The sequence below is a fragment of the Anabrus simplex genome, chromosome 5 (genome assembly GCF_040414725.1).
Source record: "Anabrus simplex isolate iqAnaSimp1 chromosome 5, ASM4041472v1, whole genome shotgun sequence".
NCBI lineage: Eukaryota > Metazoa > Arthropoda > Insecta > Orthoptera > Tettigoniidae > Anabrus > Anabrus simplex.
In genome coordinates, this window is record NC_090269.1 from 102260115 (window position 1) to 102279748 (window position 19634).

Here is a 19634-nt window from a genome sequence, read left to right on the forward strand (position 1 = left end):
TTCCAAACCAATGATAAATTCACTTCTTCTCAAAGCCACGCTTAAGGCAACAGCTTTACCAAACGTCTCACTATCTGGATCATCTTCTATTTGTTCAAGAAGCCTTACAACATGTAATATTCGTTCCTGAAATACAATGAAGTTATCAGGTCTTTCTACCCACTGAGTAGGACAAAATTATTTTTACTCGGTCTTTTTTGACTCACTGACATCAAGTTAACTAACAACACTCTTTGAAAAGCAGACATTCTTTTCTCAGAAGCAGAGACAAACGTGGTCACTGATGAGATAAGTTCAGCTGATGGCTGAAGCAGTGTATGTAAAATGTCAGAGGTTGCTAATTTAAAATCAGTGCTACGGTTCCCATAAATTTACGTAACATATTTGATCCGACATCAAACCCTTGAGCCCGAAAATCTTGAAAGTTTAATCATACTTTAAAATGTAAAAAGCTTGGAGGGAGGAGGAGGGAGGCCTCTGACCCATAGCGGATGGAATACAACATCGGCGGTGATAGTGATGACTGTTTTAAGAGGAAGTTCAACTGGGCAATCGCCCTCTATTAACACTAAACAAAAGAAAAAATGGCAGAGATCCGACACTTCGAAAAATGAAGGTCTCAGTTAAAAAAGGGACGGGCCACGAAGGGTTTGAAAATGAATAACTTTCTAGACTTCGCAAACCTAATACCACCGGGGTCGGAAAGGAACAAGATTTGACCAAGGGAGATCCGATGGGAAAGATGAAAGTGAGAAGCCTGGCACAAGTGGAAGCAATGCCTGACGTAACTATGGAAACCGTGGTCGCCAACTCGCGCTCCTGGGAGCCCTGATCCCTCCCTTTAGTCGCCTCTTACGTCAAGGAGAGGATACCGTGGATGTATTCTATTGCCTCCACGCACAAGGGGATCAACACCGGAGGTCAAACATAAATTACCTAATACTTCGTTACTGTATGCACGCTATTGATTGTAGTTCACTGTGAAGATAATGTCACGCTGGACTAGGCGACTGACTTCTTTGGTGGTGACAGCCGTGGCGCACGCGCATAATCATCCCACGTCACACGCACGTGTTTGTGAGACTGATAAACTAATTGCGCGGCGTGTAATGTAATGAAATGCAATGCAATGTAATGTAATGTAATTGTATTCACTACAGTTGTCTCTATAGCACGCCGTGTTTTGCTCTCATTCTGTGCGCAACCTGTGCTAGTTATTATTGTTTTTATTTGCAGTACAAGTTTCACATTTGACGGCTGTCCTGTCTAAACATTTCGCCTCACTTGAACTATATCTCAGTAATTTACAATGCTTTGTACATGTCCACCACATTTATGATTAAGGCAAAAAACTGCCTTGAAAGATGCAAAATCCATTCATGTTTTCTGAAGCTATGACGTATCCTCAAGCACTGATCTGTACTGTTGAATTGTGAGGTTTTCATTATTACTAAAGCACTTCTGTGGATAACTCGCGGTTATTTTTGCTAACATGTAACTGTCACATTTACCTAGAATTGGTAAGTGTGTCACTGTTGGCTTTAGTACTACTGAAAATCCACAGCCTGTTTACCAGTCATTCGACCGGGTCAGGAATGGAATGAATGAAGCCCCATTTAGAGGCGAGGATAGGAATTGTGCCGGCTGCCGAAGCCTGTCGCACTCATCTGGAGCAATGATTAATGACTGACAGATGAAATGAAATGATATTATATTGGAGAGTGTTGCTGGAATGAAAGGTGACAGGAAAAAGCGGAGTACCCGAAAAAAAAAAAGAAAAAAAAAACATGTCCCGCCTCCGCTTTGTCCAGCACAATCTCACATGGAGTGACCGGGATGTGAACCGCGGAACCCAGCGGTGAGAGGCCGGCGCGATGGCGCCTGGGCCACGGATGCTTCTTTTACTACCACTACCACTACAATAATAATAATAATAATAATAATAATAATAATAATAATAATAATAATAATAATAATAATAATTCTAACCATCATCAAAGACTAGTCTTCTAAAGTCTCATTTGCCAGAAGGTGCTAAACATTCAGTTCGGAAACCGTCCTCCAAATTCAGTTTCATTTCTGTAGCGTTTCGAGTTCCATCACACGTATTTATTAAAATAAATAATAAGAAAAGCAGATAGCCGAGAAAGTTGAACTACCTGTTCAAAAGAGATCACGATCAATTATTAAGAGCGTATTAGCGACAATCAATTCACTTCCATAGGCTCTTTCATTATTTGCAAAAGACTGGGAGCTTTGGGTTTCAAAATTAGAGTTTTAAGCTAAAATAAATGTATAAGCCTGGAAAGTTTATGCCAAGAATATGTATCATCATTTATTTACGTCACTTGAATAGACTGGAAGTTAGGAACATGAAAGTAGCAAGAATGAGTACCAACATATCACGTGTGAATGAGCAGAAGATGAAAAATCGGCAGTTGTGATGACAAAAGGCAGCAGTTTACCAGGAAAAAAAAAAAAAAAAAAAAAAAAAGTATAATTCCTGATGACGTGAGTCTGATAGTCGAATTAAAATATCCCCATTTCCTAGGCTGAATTTTGAACTAATTTAGATTGGCTAATTTTCCTGATTCTAATACAACAGACTCCCCAGTACTAACTTAACAAGAATGTTACTTCGTGTACCCAAGTACCCTGCGAAATAAACGTCCCACTTGAACACGCCTGTCATACGATACCAAGTTCTTTGTTTAGATTAACAGAGACCATACCGATCACGTAGTTCAATGTTATATCCCTATCAAAGATACAGGCCCGCATAAGGCATCCTACTTCTCCACGGCTCTTATTACAAAATGCTGGTATGACGTCACCATGATCGGCGCACCCGATCTTCTCATCCTTTAAGGGTGAACTCTCAAATCCTTAGATAATAATACCGCATATACGTTAATCATACGGCTAAGAATTTGGCTGTCAACATGTACGGTATACTATTTTCAAGTAGGATACCTGCAATTGACTGAAACGACTGAACGCGCATACTTGATAACATCCTTCATTTCAAGATAAGCGTTCTTTAAATTATTTCTGAAATATACAAACTCGAAAAATAATTACCGGTATCTGAATGAATAGATGAATAAATAGAACAGAAAAAACCGACCGACCGAAAGACCAAGGTTTTTTAGAGCTCTCCTCATTATATTACTGGATAGAAATATATTAATTTCTTACCAAAGAAACTTCCCCTCTTTCTCCCATTCGAAGTTTATTTTAATTTTTCCGAAGTAATTATGCAGCGTCATCATTAGTTCATTAATCAAACACGACCACACAGATGGAAATTATGCATACATTAAAGAGAGTCATGGAACACCCAATAAGATAAACCAACTGCCATCAGGCAATATTCGCTTCAAACGAATCACTATTTTCTACGGAGGCTGATAACCGTGATTCTACTCTTTAAAACTACCACCATCACTGCATCTTACTTTTCATACAGGAACTGAAGATAATAGTATTTCTTCGATCGCGAATGTCAAATTATGTACGAGATTTTCAGCCATAAGACTCGGGTAATAGGCTAGTCAGGAAATAGATGAAGTCGGACATCTGTATTTATTCCACAATCACCGCAGGAAGAAGGTATTTCAAACCACTAGTTACTACTACACGCAAATCTATTTAAAGAAGAGTCGGCAAAGTAGTTCCAAAATTAACCCAGCATTCCCAGAAATGTTCCGAGGTAGGAATCCTAATGAATTAAAGTTATGCTGTAATTCATTACAAGATCAAAAGCAGTTGTCTGCTTCATTTCAAAAGGCTGGTCACGATTTACCGCGAAAGAACTTTATTATAGGTGAAATACCCGGCGTCTCTTTCATACTCGCTATTTCAATGTAAGATGATTTTCACATTGCATTTACATGATGGAATTTAGGACACTGCTTTTCATGTCGAATAATTGAATAGGCACGTGTCCCTAAGATACGAGAGACAAAATACTGTTACTCTAGGATTCGTTTTATGGGAAACATAAACCAGAATAGACTACCAACTGCACGTTATGTCACTATGGCAGCATTCCAATAGAGAGCAAATCAACATTTCATGGATATTAATTTCTTGCATAAAATTATGCCAAATTTAAAAGACCCATGCTATTTCGTATGTTTCTCACATTCATGCAATCGCCTAATCTCCTTGGTTTCTTACGAGAGAACTACACATTGTCGTTATATACAGATATATTGCCGTCATCTCAGCAACAAGGAAAAGAATGATAAAACGAGAGACAAAGAAACCAAACGCTTGCTTTTTGTGCAAAGATAATCTGAATAAGCTATTAGGGCGAAATCCTTTGGTAATTAAAGTCCAGTTTAAGGACAGCAACGCAGCTGAGACAGAAGTATGAAATCCCGAAACATTTTGTTCAAAATTGTTGGAAGGAAAAATGTATTTCTCATATCTAGTCAACTGAAATCAAGCAACATGAAACCAACTTAACTCTACATTTTATTTTACTTTTATTTCAGGTAGTTTGTCAGATACAGCTATGTAGTATGGTCTAGAAATAATAGTAAATTGAACTAAATTTCTATGTACAAACATTAATAGCCATGCATTAGGATAATGGCTACTTAAAACTATCATTGTGCAGTAGACCTTAAAACTAACTGAAAATTATTCCAATAAAATTAGTCAGAGTAACATTTTATTCATAAATAATTTCTATTTAACTTACAAGGCCAACTGATGATACGATGCCAATGATCACCTATAAAATAAGGACTGACAGGACGATATATCGTCAACAGCTACACCAGATATAAAATAAAAAGAATAAAAGAACAGGTGGAGAAATTTGTTGATGGAATAAAATTAAAACATGTTTCAGAATGGTCCCCTTATTCACAATATGCCTTTTTCATTTCCTGACATAAAAAGGGTGATTTCCCCAACACTCTGGAAGAAAATAATATCGATATCATAGTTAAAACAGCTGGTCTTTTTTTGGTGAACTCTTCATAAATATGTCCGGTCCTAAACCGGTTACCGTAATCCGTGATCTAAACATATTAGTCTGGTGGTCTGAAATATGGGTATACGTTTTCGAATACACAAAGAAGAGCACTGTCTATTCAATCCGATTTTTTTTACCTTAAGCCGAGCGGAGAGATTCAGATGGTAGGGCGCTGACCTTCTAAGTCAGGAGTACAGTGAGAAGCCATTTGGATAAGCCACCACCTCACTATGGGCCGGACGAAACAGAGTTATTAAACAGCTGACGTGATTTCACAATCTCTCATTTTCCAGCTTCTAGTTGTAGAGTCACATGAAAATAATATTTTCAACGGCACGAGAGAAAATATCTCCGGAATGCACTTATGGCAGATGGAAATATGATCTGGGATATATTGCACATTTTCCAATGAACTTCACAGTCGCACTATACGAAGGCCCAAATGTGTTGTAAATGCAATGAATGGCATGCGCTTGAATGATCACCTATGTCTGAAATACGTTCCACCACTCAAGCCAAAGGAAAGAAAATCTCTATGCCATAATGACATACCGATAATATGCATCTTAAATTTCACTACCCCGATAACGCACCAGCACCGACATAAGTTATGAATGTGAGAATTTTAGCTTCCTCAGCGTGGGTTCCAAAACGTCACCTTGCCTAAAATTACATATCACTCTGTGTATACATTGCAACCGGTAACACAAAAACGCATCCGCACGCCTCTCTCAAACTAATAATTAATTAACGAATTAGTATTATATTTCACTTCAATGAAATTGGCGTGGTTTTGCAAAACAGCAACACATTTTAAATTTCAATTCCTCAAACTATCGCACGTTTGATAATATTAAAACAATAGCATAGGCCTATGAAACTCTCATACCACGATGAAGACATTATTTCATTGTATGCATTTGTCCACCCCTTGTCCGTTTCTCTACGGGGTCGGGTATAAGGTGAGATGAGTCTGTCGTGGCGGGTTTTTATGACCGGATGCCCTTCCTGACGTCAACCACATCAGAGGAGTTTATGAGAATGAAATGAATGACGTGATATATGATAGCAAGAAGGGAAACAGTGAAACCCGGTGCCGACACATAGCCTACTCCTCTCTAATAGCACCAAGGGGTCTGCTCAACGTCGCCGTCCGACGGACGAATATGCCCTCACTCTGTATGAGCACTGCGGAGATGTTTGGAATTTATTACAGGTTTTTAGCACTTAATCTAGTGATTAAAAATTGTATACTACCACCCCCCCCCCCCTACCCTGCCGGCCAACATTCTGATGGTGAACATTTTTTCGATCAACGGGACTCGAACCGGCTAACCTCGGTGTCAGACCGTATAGACTTAAACGCCTTAACGATCACGGCCACCAGGCGGGCTGTGAAGACATTATTCCATTATAAGGTTTAATTTAATGATACAGGGGAAGTCGAAAATTGTATACTCCTCGCTGTCTTCTAAGGAGGAAAACATATAAATTATGAGCGATAATCCAGCAGTATCCGTAGCTAGGTGTTAAGCTCGAAGTTAAATTAACGTCATGCTAAACTGCCTTTGAAGATTCATTATGCATTTTTTTGCATACATTAAGATTCAATCAGCAACTTTAATGAAGTGTAAGTGCTCACCGATTAGCGAGCTTCAGTTAAATACCTTATTATCCAATTTCCACAATGCAATGTAAATTATGAACATAAAAGCTACGGAGTTTCTTATATGGTTTATTGATTTAAAATATAGAAATGAAATTCACGTGAAGATCGCATTTGATTTCATGACAAGCTAAATAAATTACATAGCAAATACGATTTTCATATGCACAAATGAGAATTGCTCGTCTCTATCTTATTAACACTTTACCAGACAACTAAGTTAAATTATCCAATATGTTGAGTTGGTTGGAACCCGACTGTCGGCAATCCTGAAAATGGTTTTCCATGGTTTCCTATTTTCACCAGGCAAATGCTGGGGCTGTACCTGAATTAAGACCACGGCCGCCTCCTTCCCACTCCTAGCCCTTTCCTGTCCCATCGTCGCTATAAGACCTATCTGTGTCGGTGCGTCGTAAAGCCAATTGTAAAAAAGAAAAAAAGAATGTCAGTAGTTTCCATAAAGAGCTAGTAATCGATAAGGTGTTCAAAAAGGTACAAGACGTACAGTATATTATAGTCGGCCTGAGGCCACATAACCGCATCACAACATAACAGAATCGAAATTAACTTTCCTAAAATCCTAGAATAAAAGAGAACTTAGACAGTTTCTAACACAGCTGTAGAGCGCGCTGGTACATTGTCTAGTCTAGTGGATTCAATGTAATTGAATCCTTGCCGGGCAGATAGTGTGATTATATAGTATGTCCATCATCCTACAAGAATCACTTAACGCCCCTGTAAGGAGAGCACAGAATAAAGGTTCGAGTCCCGAATGCGATTATGTATCCAATGCTTTCACCTGAGATAAAAGCCCAGAGGCTGGTTGGATCCTCAAAGAGCACCACCAAGGAAACCGCAAAACGAGCGGCTGCGCCAACACCTTTCTTTCACAATAAGTCGCACTAGTCGTCCTTCGAATGTCATAACTAAGAAACGACAAGGTGTTCAAAAATGTACAGGACATACAGTGTATTATAGTCGACCTGAGGCCAGCAGCTTCCATACAATCACAGACAAGGATGAGACTGGGACCTTAGTGAAAGCTCACTTTGCTCTGGCCTGTGCCAAGATACACGGCAGATAAGTTATCCGTTTAAGCTCATAAAGCTATTAAATGTGTCAAGTAAAATTTATTTTTTGCGATATGTTATTCACATGCAAATTTCTCCAAATAATTTCAAGTTATTCTATAAAAATCTACATGCAATACGTTGTATCTATACGGTACAAGTAGACGTTGACTATAATTTGAATTGTATTTCATTCCTTTCTACATACAGCAACAGCATAGTTGAGGCTTACTTACAAGACATGGAGAGCCATATCCAGGTTACTCACCTGAAAAAGAAAGAGGAAGTGTTAAAAATGAAAAGTAGACTACAATACAAACATAACAATGAGAGGGATATAAAAAGTAAACATCTTAATAAACATAAATAGAAGGGGGTCCGGGGCTATAATGCTGTAAAAACCAGAAGAAATATTTCTTTACGAGTCACACGCACTATATCTCCATACTGTTGGCATTACAGTTGGAACAACCTTACACGATTTGTTACTAAAGGATTTAACCGGACAACAAGGAAATGAATCGAAAAGTATTGTACTAGGGAAAATGTATATTCAGCACGAGCCTGCTACTCTTTCTGAAACATCTACATACATGCTTTAACTACTGAAATGCACTGAACACACTTCAGCCGAGAAGGAAGAACGGGAGAAAAAACACAGCTAGAGAATGAAGAGATTCTACGAAGAGAAGAAAGCAAATTCATCTGCTAAGGAAGTTCAATCGCTCTCCCTAGTTGGGTACAGCGTTTGAAAATAATAATAATAATAATAATAATAATAATAATAATAATAATAATAATAATAATAATAATAATAATAATAATATAATTATTATAATAATATCATCTTGGCAAGGTATTGATTGCATCCCCTCAATCTTCTGTGACAAAAATTTGTTTCATCGTCTTTATTATTCGAGGGAATCAATCATGTTTTTACCCTATGTTTCAATGGTAAGTTTCGATATATTGGTCGTAAATTGGTTGAAGATGGTATTATGGAAACGAAATCTGTGTAGCTACCGCATTCGAATAACAGCAGATACATAATGGTAAAAATTTTACAATTTTGTATTTAATACAAAATATATCTTTCAAAAACATTAGAGGTGTATACAATATCTGATGGTATCCATTGCTTACACTGAACTACGAAAATCAGAATAAATGCTATTGTTATTAACAGTAGGATAGCCTATACCTATTTTGGTCGTGTTATCCAACAGGCTTGGAGCGGTAAGTAGACCTTCTTTACAAATACGTAAGCTCGAGCAGCGACGACGAATCTGCTCTTCATGGATCCTTTCAAGCGGCTCATGAAACCATGTATGTATCTATCTATCAGTAGATTTCCTTCACAAACCAACATTCATTTATAGCATTCAGTTTGTAAGCCTGCCAGTAAGCCGGGTGCTTCTTCGATTTTTTTAATTTTTTACGCAGGTTGCCATGACATGGTCTGTCACAACAACAGCGACAAGAAAAAACCGAATCGGGAGTTCACCACTGAACCCATCAGTTGCGCTCGGTACAGCCCCAGCATTTGCCTGGTGCGAAAATGGGAAACCACGGAAAACCAATGATGAATTCTAATGCTGAAGACATCACACACACACACACACACACCCCAGCCCCCGAGCTATAGGAATTAACCAATGAAGGTTAAAATTCCAGACCCAGTCGGGAATCGAATCCGGGACCCTCTGGACCAAAGGCCAGCACGCTAACCATTTAGCCATGGAGCCGGACATAATAATAATAATAATAATAATAATAATAATAATAATAATAATAATGTTATTTGCTTTACACCCCACTAACTACTTTTTTGGTTTTCGAAGACGCCGAGGTGCCGGAACTTAGGTCCGCAGAAGTTCTTTTACGTACCAACAAATCTACCGACACGAGGGGAAGTATTTGAGGACCTTCAAATAATGCCGGACTGAGCCACGATCGAACCTGCCGAGTTGGGTTCAGAAAGCCAGTGCCTCAACCGTCTGAGCCGCTCAGCCCGGAGGATAAATACATATGCTCCAAGCGCCAACTAAGATGTTTACTTTCAGGACGTTAGAGCGCAACTGATTGCTTTTTACTTTTGTCGAAATGCAACAGTATGTACACGCAGAGAATCATGGTCGGGTTTTCGAGCACGTATCACGGTCTCAAATGGAAATCCGTCGAACAGTTTTAAAACCGAATCTTTGTCAAAATTTGCGAGACGATTGTTCAAGGAAATAAAAAGTGAACAGATTTGACAAACGCAGAGTAGGAATGTAGTATTTTGAACAATGTTTTGATATTATCGATGGTATACAATAATCAGACGTTCTTGCAGAAACGTAAATAATTTCACCTTATTTTCTTGACACGGCATGAGCCCAAAAAGCCTACATCATTCATGTCTACAAGTACGGGCCGAGAAAGCATCAATGGTAACAAATCTTGCATGGTTTGTAGATGTAAATCGTACTCTGTCTTTAAAATGTCCCCCCCACCCCTTGTAAGAAAATCTCCCTTCATAGTTTTTTCCTTAGCGACTATTTTTGCTATTGTGACTAAACTTCTATATACAGTTCAATTAACTGATTTGACGGACTGTTTTAAGCAAATTTTTGTCACTGAATTCCATCGTTTCAAGGATTCTTTTGATTTGAAGGTGCTATATTTTAGCTGGTTTCAATGTCAGCGACGTGTTACGTTGCGCCATAGGTATTCGGTAAACAGTATCTAATACACCTAATGATAGAAATGTGTTTCCCTTTCTTAGAAATTACACAAAATATTTCTTCCTCTGGTAAAGTATGCAACAAAACTAAGTGCTGAAAGTCGGTGTTATTGGAAAGCTTTAACAATAGTAGTCTACAAAAGTATAGTGGTATATTCAAATACGAAGTCCGTAGAGGCCATGAGAGCACACACGTGAAAGTACATTTCTGAGAATTAGACTTTAAAAGAAACATTTTCTCAATGTCTTCAATTGGAAAACAGTGCTTGGCTTCTCTGATGCCTGTCAAGTTTCAGTATTCCTGCTTGTTTACGTTAGTGGTGTCACTTTTGTGGACGATTACAACAGTATCTTGTTATGGCATTTTTATTACAAGGAAGTAACTAGGTTGATCTTTGTTGGCAGTTACTGTTTGTTGCTGACATTCCTCACAGCTGATGACTGAACAGTTGAAAGCCACACTACACATTTAGTAACAAGGTCAAAATGTTTACAATTTAGGCGATATTAACAGCACATATTAAAATTATTGCGCAGAAAGTAAACACTAAATTATGTATCATTAAGGAGTATTATAAGTGATGATTTAAAATTTTCGGCACTGACTCCATGTACCACGAAAAACCATTCTCAGGACATCATTTCACAAACCGTGAGTGACCACAAGGATGCCCCAAAGAGATCTGCATTGCCACGAAGAATGAGGAACTTGCAGTTACTGAAGTTGTTTCACTTTACTCTGCTGCATAAGTAAAACATACATATAGACCACCAGAGATACCATCGCTGTCTGCCATTAAGAAGACAACGTGCAAAGTGAGAGATTAGCATAGGAGGATTCAGAAGGCAAAATTGTCATTAAAATTTGTAAAACGAAAAAACAAAACGACGGCATGCATCTAGAGTGGGAACGACATGAGTAGAAGAAGCTATGGAGCTAAAAGAAAGAACAGCATACCGTGCAGGCAAAAAAAAAAAAAAAAAAATGTGTAACTATGAACTCATTTTCTTGCCATTCGGTATTTTTCAAATATAAATACTGTGTAACTGTGAATTCATTTTCCTGCTGTTCGATTTTTTCAAATATACAATTCAACATTTTCTAGATAAATATCAACCAAATTGGATGAACATTTTACAATATATTCCAAATGATAGTGCTGACAATCTTCAGGATCAGTAAGAGTGGACAAATTATTTTAAAAAATACTAATGTTGTTAATTTCAAAGTAATATAAAGTGATTTTCAATCTCAAGCTGATCCGGGCAAATACAACTACTTCAATGTATATATCCTTACTTCTATATGTTATGAGCCTCTATTGTGAAAATGTAAAAACATTTTAATAAAACTAAAATACAGAAAGTGCTTTATGAAAGTTATATATTGAAAAAATAATCATCTCAAGGGTGAGAATTATGCTCAAATTTCATAGAACTAATTGTCCTAATTAAGGTGCTGGAAATATACCCACAAAAAGGTGGCATTAGTTGGTCAATTAGGGAAGAAGTTTTGGTTTATACCAGACTATGTGGTCCTCTCAAAGAACACGACCGGCATTTGCTTGGATGTGACAATGAGTAACCTCGGAAAACCACCCTTTCCCATAGTACTGTCGCTGAAGACCTATATGTATCAGTGCAATGTTAAACTCCTAGGAAAAGAAACGAGTAAATAAATAGGTGGAGTTGGTAAATAAAGTCCTTGTATTTACAGTATTATAGAAGGACAGGTATAGGTTTATTTCAAGGTATGCTCTCGTAGAAATTGAAGAGAATCGTATGCTAAGTAAACTGTAGAATCATGAATGAACAAATCTTGCAAGACATGATATGCATACGGCTTGAGGACATAAGGGAGGAAAGAGACCAACAAAAAGGTGTCCGAGCATTACGCCAGTCATAATATGTTCCCTTGAGCTGGGTGGAAAAAACATGAAAAACTCACAAGAGTTCGGTAATTTGCCCTATTCGAGTGAGTGCTGTTAACAACATGGTCAAGAAGATTTAGTAGACTTACAAAGCCTTTCTGATGACGAATAAAGATTGATTTTAAATTACCAAGAATATCGAACAAAATACTTTCTAGGATATAATCCAAGGAAGCCAGCAAAGTTGCAAAATTGATTTCAGTGCTCCTCGTTTACAAGAATATGAAAACAGCAGAGAGTTTACTGCTCAAATGATAAATAAACTTGTATCACTGTGCCCTAGACCTTATGAATAGCAGGACTAGACATCTACAAAGCCAGGGATCAGTAGAAAGAAGCAATGCTACAGTAAAAGACTGTTTAGTTGCTTGGATGAGGGATCATAACTACTCACATTGGTCCTCAGGTTTGGATTACGTCCAATGGCATATGAATACATCTAATCATGAAACAATTACGATTTAACCTTAAGAAGCAGGTTTTGAGAGCTGAGCTAGAAAGGGAATTAAATCGACTATTTACTGATGTGTTTTTAAAGATATTCCACATGACATTTATGAGAAAGGAATGGCTGGAGAAACTGAAGCTGATAGTGAAGATAAAGATACAGATACTAAAGTTAATGAACACAATCAAGGAAGAGATTCTAACTACAGAAAGCATTACTCGAAAATCCATGGCCCCCAAGTTCCTGAAACTTCTTCAGTTATTCACAGAAACAGAGATTCTATCCGGTTATTAATGGACGTTGTTCTAGAAAATAGATTAGTTGCAGATGAACTTAATCCACTAATAAAAAGTAATGTCGTTGGAAATTCTAAAAATAATGCAAATGCTACCTCGAATGTGGAAGAATGTTGACTTGTGAAAATTAATACGATTATCGCTAATCACACAACAGTTGTTGTTGGGTTGACTCATTATTCATTCATTTTGATATTTTTCTTTTTACAATTCCTGCTTTACATCAGACACACACACAGATGGGTCTTACGATGACGACGGGATAGGAAAGGGCAAAGATTGGGAAGGAAGCGGCCGTGGCCACAATTAAGGTTCAGTTCCAGCATTTGCCTGGTGTGAAAATGGGAAGCCCGGAAAACCATATTCAGGGCTGCCAACAGTGGGGTTTGAACCAACTATCTCCCGAATGAAAGCTGACACCTACGTGACCCAAACCGCACAGCCACTCGCTCGGTTATTCGTTTTGAAAAACCTATATATATATATATATCATCACAAAGTTTTGAATTACAAAACTTGAGGACGACGTAGAGTGTTATATCTCAGATAGTAGGCTAGCTCAACAGTGTAGGGTAATGTGCAGAAACAATTATGTCATTTGATCTGTGCTAGTATGTGCTCTTTAGTTTTTGTGCCTTCTGAAAGTAATTGGTCATGTGGCCACGTTGTGTTTTTGACCGATTCAATTATTTTATATCAACAGAAAATATTTACTACTTTTATTCACTTATTATCCCCTCTTCTTGGAACAATTATGAACGTACCTAACGTATTTATTGTACATTAATTAATCTGGAAATAGAAAATGTTGCATTATCAGTACTGTAGAATAACTTTAAATCAAGAGCAACAAAATTAAACATAAAATTTACACAAAACTGAAGAAAAGAAGAAGAAAACAGTCTGTACATACACCCACACATTTGTGAGTTTGCTTATTTCATGAAGTTGACAATTTTAAAAAATCGGCTGAACATGTATATTCAAACCGACAGCTACTCTGCTACTACTGACGACAGAAACAATAGACATAAACCTAGCTGCTCTAATAACTAAAGTATAGAATGCCCAGAGGATCCTGAATTTGATTCCTCACTTTAGGAGTACAGTTATACAACCTCGAAATATGAATTTGGAACCTCTCGATGTTGAAGCAGTCGATACTATTTCTAACAGTTCTGGTATAACATGGCCGTGATATGTGATGTCATGTCATGCTGCCTCCGGAGAGGCCTGGTGCAGGACTTTCTGACACCCATTGGCGGCCTGCGCGTTTGGTTGCGTGCTGATGATTGTGAGGTATGGAGAGAGTAAAAACCTGTGTCGGCGCCTAACCTAATCACTGTCGAATAACATCAAGGGGTTTGGTCAAGGCTTAACGTCGCCATCCCACGGACGAATCATCATCAACAGCGTCATATGCCCTCATTCCATATGAATACTGCACAGAGATTTGGAATTTAACCCAGGCGTTTCGTAAACAATCTCGTGGTTATAAATTGTATAACACGACCTCTCCTGCCCTGCCGGCCAACATTCTTATGGTAAACTTTGCCCACCAACGGGACTCGAACCAGGTGATCACGGTGTCAGATCTTGAAGACTAGATACCTTAATGATCATGGCCATCAGGCGGGCTAGACAAGACTTGAAAGATATATAACTTCCCCCGGCGGTATAAGGCCCACTGCAAGTTAATTGTATACCTAAGAAAGCCGTATAAGCTTTAATTGGACCCATTAAATCATTATGAACACACAGGCGTAATCATTTCAAACGGTGGACAGAAAAAGCCTCCAACAGCCACGAGGCACATGTGGGAACCGCCCGCTTTTAACAAACTTATGTAGTAGGAATCTATGGTGGTTTTATGCAGTAAAGCATCAGTTCTCACAAAGTATGGTCATTCGTTATAGTATGGCTGTTACCACGTCCACCTTGGTAGCGTAACGGTTAGGCCTAATGCTAGCTGCCATCCTCGGCCACCCGAGTTCGATTCCCGGTACAGCCAACAATTTGAGATTGGCAGGAGGGCTTGTAGGTGGTTGTGTGCATTCGGGAGCTCACCAACGAGGGCACGGGCTTACTTTCTTTAAACCACGTCATATTCGTTACATAAAAGTGTTGGTACGTTAAAAGCCTGTTCTACATTCGCCCAAAGACGGACCAAGTTTCACACAATGGCCGTGCATCAGTTCTGAGTGCTAGACAGAATTTTCAAACTGCCACACCAAGTACGCTAAATGTGCTGTTATCCCGACAGGTGCGTTAATCGAGTCTGCCAGAAGTATTCATAGCAGAAGGTAACACTTTCTTCTGTTTGATGTCCGGTAGGTCTCCGTGAAAAACAAAACTTTCAAAGCGATACTTCCTCTATACTAGGAAGTCAAGCAGGTTCAGAAAGGTAACGACCGTTGTCTGAAAGTACGGTATATCACCGCAACATTTCCCCGTAGATTTAATAGAAATTTATTGAAAACCGTTATAAGGTTGGCTGACAGTAGGATTCAAAATTGAATACATACATACATACATACATACATACATACATACATACATACATACATACATACATACATACATACATACATACATTATCATTATAGACTTATGCATTTCAGCGTTCAGTCTGCAGGCCTCTGTGAATTTAATAAACGTCGCCACAATCCTCGATCTGCAACTAGTGTTGTGGCCTCACTTAGTTCTATACCTCTTATCTTTAAATCGTTAGAAACTGAGTCTAACCATCGTCGTCTTGGTCTCCCTCTACTTCTCTTACCCTCCATAGCAGAGTCCATTATTCTCCTAGGTAACCTATCCTCCTCCATTCGCCTCACATGACCCCACGCCCGAAGCTGGTTTATGCGTACACCTTCATCCATACAGTTCATTCCTAAATTAAACTTTATCTCCTCATTCCGAGTACCCTCCTCCCATTGTTCCCACCTGTTTGTACCAGCAATCATTCTTGCTACTTTCATGTCTCTTACTTCTAACTTATGAATAAGATATCCTGAGTCCACACAGCTTTCGCTCCCGTAAAGCAAAGTTGGTCTGAAAACAGACCGATGTAAAGATAGTTTCGTCTGGGAGCTGACTTCCTTTTTACAGAATACTGTTGATCGCAACTGCGAGCTCACTGCATTAGCTTTACTACACCTTGATTCAATCTCACTTACTATATTACCATCCTGGGAGAACACACAACCTAAATACTAGAAATTATCGACCTGTTCTAGCTTCGTATCACCAATCTGACATTCATTTCTGTTGAATTTCTTACCTACTGACATCAATTTAGTCTTCGAGAGGCTAATTTTCATACCATACTCATTGCACCTATTTTCAAGTTGCAAGATATTAGACTGCAGGCTTTCGGCACAGTCTGCCATTAAGACCAAGTCGTCAGCATAGGCCAAACTGCTTACTACATTTCCACCTAACTGAATCCCTCCCTGCCATTTTATACCTTTCAGCATATGATCCATGTAAACTACGAACAGCAAAGGGGAAAGATTACAGCCTTGTCTAACACCTGTAAGTAGGAAGTACCCTGAATCAAGAACTCATTCTACCGTCAATACTCACTGAAGCCCAATTGTCAACATAAATGCATTTGATTGATTTTAAGAATCTACCTTTAATTCCATAGTCCCCCTGTATAGTGAACATCTTTTCCCTCGGTAGCCTATCATATGCTTTCTCTAGATCTACGAAACATAAACACAACTGCCTATTCCTCTCGTAGCATTTTTCAATTACCTGGCGCATACTGAAAATCTGATCCTGACAGCATCTCTGTGGTCTGAAACCACACTGGTTTTCATCCAACTTCCTCTCAACGACTGATCGCACCCTCCCTTCCAAGATGCCAGTGGATACTTTGCCTGGTATACTAATCAATGAGATACCTCGAGAGTTGTTGCAATCCTTCCTGTTCCCTTGCTTATAGATAGGTGCAATTACTGCTTTTGTCCAATCTGAAGGTACCTTACCAACACTGCACGCTAATGTTACTACTCTATGAAGCCATTTCATCCCTGCCTTCCCACTATACTTAACCATTTCAGCTCTAATTTCATCTATTCCTGCTGCCTTATGACAGTGGAGTTTATTTACCACCCTTTCCACTTCCTCAAGCATAATTTCACCAAAATTTTCCTCCTCCCCATGAGCTTGGCTGTTTGCAACAACACCAACATGGTTTCCTTTTACACGGAGAAGATGTTCAAAATATTCCCTCCACCTCTCCAGTGATTCCCTGGGATCTATTATGCGTTCACCTGAATTACTCAAAACACTGTTCACTTCCTTTTTCCCTCCCTTCCTAAGATTCTTTTTACTGTCCAGAAAGGTTTCCCTGCTGCTTGACCTAGCCTTTCCAGGTTATTACCAAAATCTTCCCATGACTTCTTTTTGGATTCAACAACTATTTGTTTCGCTCTGTTTCTTTCATCTACGTACAAATCCCTGTCTGCCTCGGCCCTTGTCTGGAGCCATTTCTGATAAGACTTCTTTTTACGTTTACAGGCTGCTCTCACTTCATCATTCCACCAAGATGTTCGCCTTTATCCATCTTTACACACAGTTGTTCCTAGACATTCCCTTGCTATTTCTACTACAGCATCCCTGTATGCCACCCATTCACTTTCAATATCCTGAACCTGCTTACTGTCTACTGTTCGAAACTTCTCACTAATCATATGTCTAATTTCCTCGTCCTGGAGATTTTCTACCCTTATTCGTTTGCAGACAGATTTCACTTTCTCTACCCTAGGCCTAGAGATACTTAGTTCACTACAGATCAGATAGTGGTCTGTATCATCGAAAAATCCGCGAAAAACTCGTACATTCCTAACAGATTTCCTGAATGTTAAGTCTGTTAAGATATAGTCTATTATGGATCTGGAACCCCTAGCCTCCCATGTGTAGCGGTGAATAGCCTTATGCTTGAAGAATGTATTCATGACAGCTAAACCCATACTAGCACAGAAGTCCAGCAAACGCTTTCCATTCCCATCAGCTTCCATATCCTCCCCACATTTACCAACCACCCTTTCGTATCCTTAAGTTCTATTCCCAACTCTCGCATTGAAATCGCCCATTAGCACTATTCTATCCTTGCTGTTGACCCTGAACAGGATGTCACTCAGTGCTTCATAAAACTTGTCAACTTCATCCTCATCTGCACCCTCACATGGTGAATACACGGACACAATTCTTGTCCTAATTCCTCCAACTGACAAATCTACCCACAACATTCGCTCATTTACGTGCCTAACAGAAATTATGTTGCGTGCAATGGTATTCTTGATAAAGAGCCCTACCCAAGACTCTGCCCTTCCCTTTCTAACACCCGTCAAGTACACTTTATAATCTCCTATCTCTTCCTCGTTATCTCCCCTTACCCGAAAATCACTTACTCCTAGCACATCCAGATGCATCCTTTTGCTGACTCAGCCAGTTCTACCTTCTTCCATAAGCCCCATTAATATTGATACCTCCCCATCGAATTCCATTTCTTTCGCCAAGTTGTTTCCAAGAAGTCCCTCGCCTGTCAAATGGGAGTGGGACTCCATTACTCCCATACGTCCGAGGCTTGCTTAACATGTCCTGAGCTCGGTAAATTCATGAAGCAGGATGCTACTCTACTTGCACATAGTCCAAGTGAGTATCTCTCCTCTAACGGGTTATGGACCACCGGTGAATTGTATAGTCCTAGCCGTCTGCGCACAAGGAGGGCCATGACTCAGAATATGTCCGAGATACCCACTCCCATTCCATAGCAACTCGTATCCCGACTCTCAGGACCACTTACTAGGCCACTCAGCCGTTGCCCATGGTTCACGAACTAGGACATGTGCTAAAATAACCTTGTTGGAAGCTTCGTTTTGTCCCTATCGTAGAAGGCATATGCGTTAATAAACCACCTACGACGTCATATAGGTGAGCAACCTCAAACATCACAAAACACTGCCAATCAGAATGAAAACCTCTAAATAAAGAAAACGTTAAAAAAATAGAAGTGAATTAAAATGAACAAAATGTACACCAGGCGGCTCGCGAGCGCCGTACTTTCCACTTATAAATACCCGGCATGCAGGAATGATGAATGGGATGTTTACTAACTGTTTCTCACAGGGGCACTACTACCAGCAGGCAGGTTGTCAGAATATGAAGAGATAACAACCGGATGGTCACTCGCAGCATGTACCTCAGTGCTAGCTCATTTTCGACCGCATAGTACTAGGCTGGTTTGGGAAAACAACACTACATTTGCTGTCTACATATCGGCAATGGCTAGTGTGTTCAGCAACGAAAAATATACAGATTTCATTTTAATCTATAGAGAATCTGGTAGGAATGCAGCCGAAGCTAAAGAAGGGATGCACAGTAAGTAGTCTCCAAACAGACGTCTGCGTTACACACACGTATTTCGCCGAACAATATTACTTTTGGTTTCACACAAACAACTATTTTATAGAGTGGAATGTCTGCTCGTGTATAC